The sequence below is a fragment of the Trachymyrmex septentrionalis genome, unplaced genomic scaffold (genome assembly GCF_001594115.1).
Source record: "Trachymyrmex septentrionalis isolate Tsep2-gDNA-1 unplaced genomic scaffold, Tsep1.0 scaffold62, whole genome shotgun sequence".
NCBI lineage: Eukaryota > Metazoa > Arthropoda > Insecta > Hymenoptera > Formicidae > Trachymyrmex > Trachymyrmex septentrionalis.
In genome coordinates, this window is record NW_017305800.1 from 1,795,887 (window position 1) to 1,796,470 (window position 584).

The following is a 584-nucleotide window of genomic DNA, read 5'->3' on the forward strand; positions in this document are numbered from 1 at the left end:
AGAGAGAGAGAGAGAGAGAGAGAGACGAATCATCCGTGTAAATTGGCGCGGTCCCGCCAAAGGGATCAGGTTTTTCCAGGTCATCTCAAGCCGGTGATCAAATGGCACATTTCGTTTTGTGACGGGGAATCGAATGTATATTATTCGATCATATTATTGATGATTAATTTGGGAGATAATTTAATTGGTGCTTGAAATTGAATAACGCATCGCGAACAATAGAATACGTAATTAGGAATTCATAAACGAGATTGTCGATTACATTGGGGGATTGGCTTCGGTGAAAATTTTTTTGCATAGACGAATATTTATATTACGTTGTCGCGTTAGGTTAAAAATCTCCGAAATTCATGACACGAAACAAGTTGCAAGAATTAATCGACAAGCCGCGACTGTGTTTATCTACATGAATAATATACGCACGTATTTCGTATGATTGTGTTGAATGAAGAGAACGAGAGAGAGAGAGAGAGAGAGAGAGAGAGAGAGAGAGAGAATGAAAGAGAAGGAGAGGTAATGCCGATATCTGAAGTCTATATATAATTAGATTGTACTACAGAACAGAGATAAAAATGCAAACGTTG

At 38.2% G+C, this 584-nt stretch overlaps 1 protein-coding gene across 1 annotated transcript in view; it reads right to left on the reverse strand.

Annotated features, from left to right (window-relative positions):
* The window catches only part of LOC108752934 (G protein-coupled receptor kinase 1), a 25,044-nt gene that overhangs the window by 5,243 nt on the left and 19,217 nt on the right, over window positions 1-584 (reverse strand). The gene's annotated exons all lie outside the window — the stretch shown is intronic.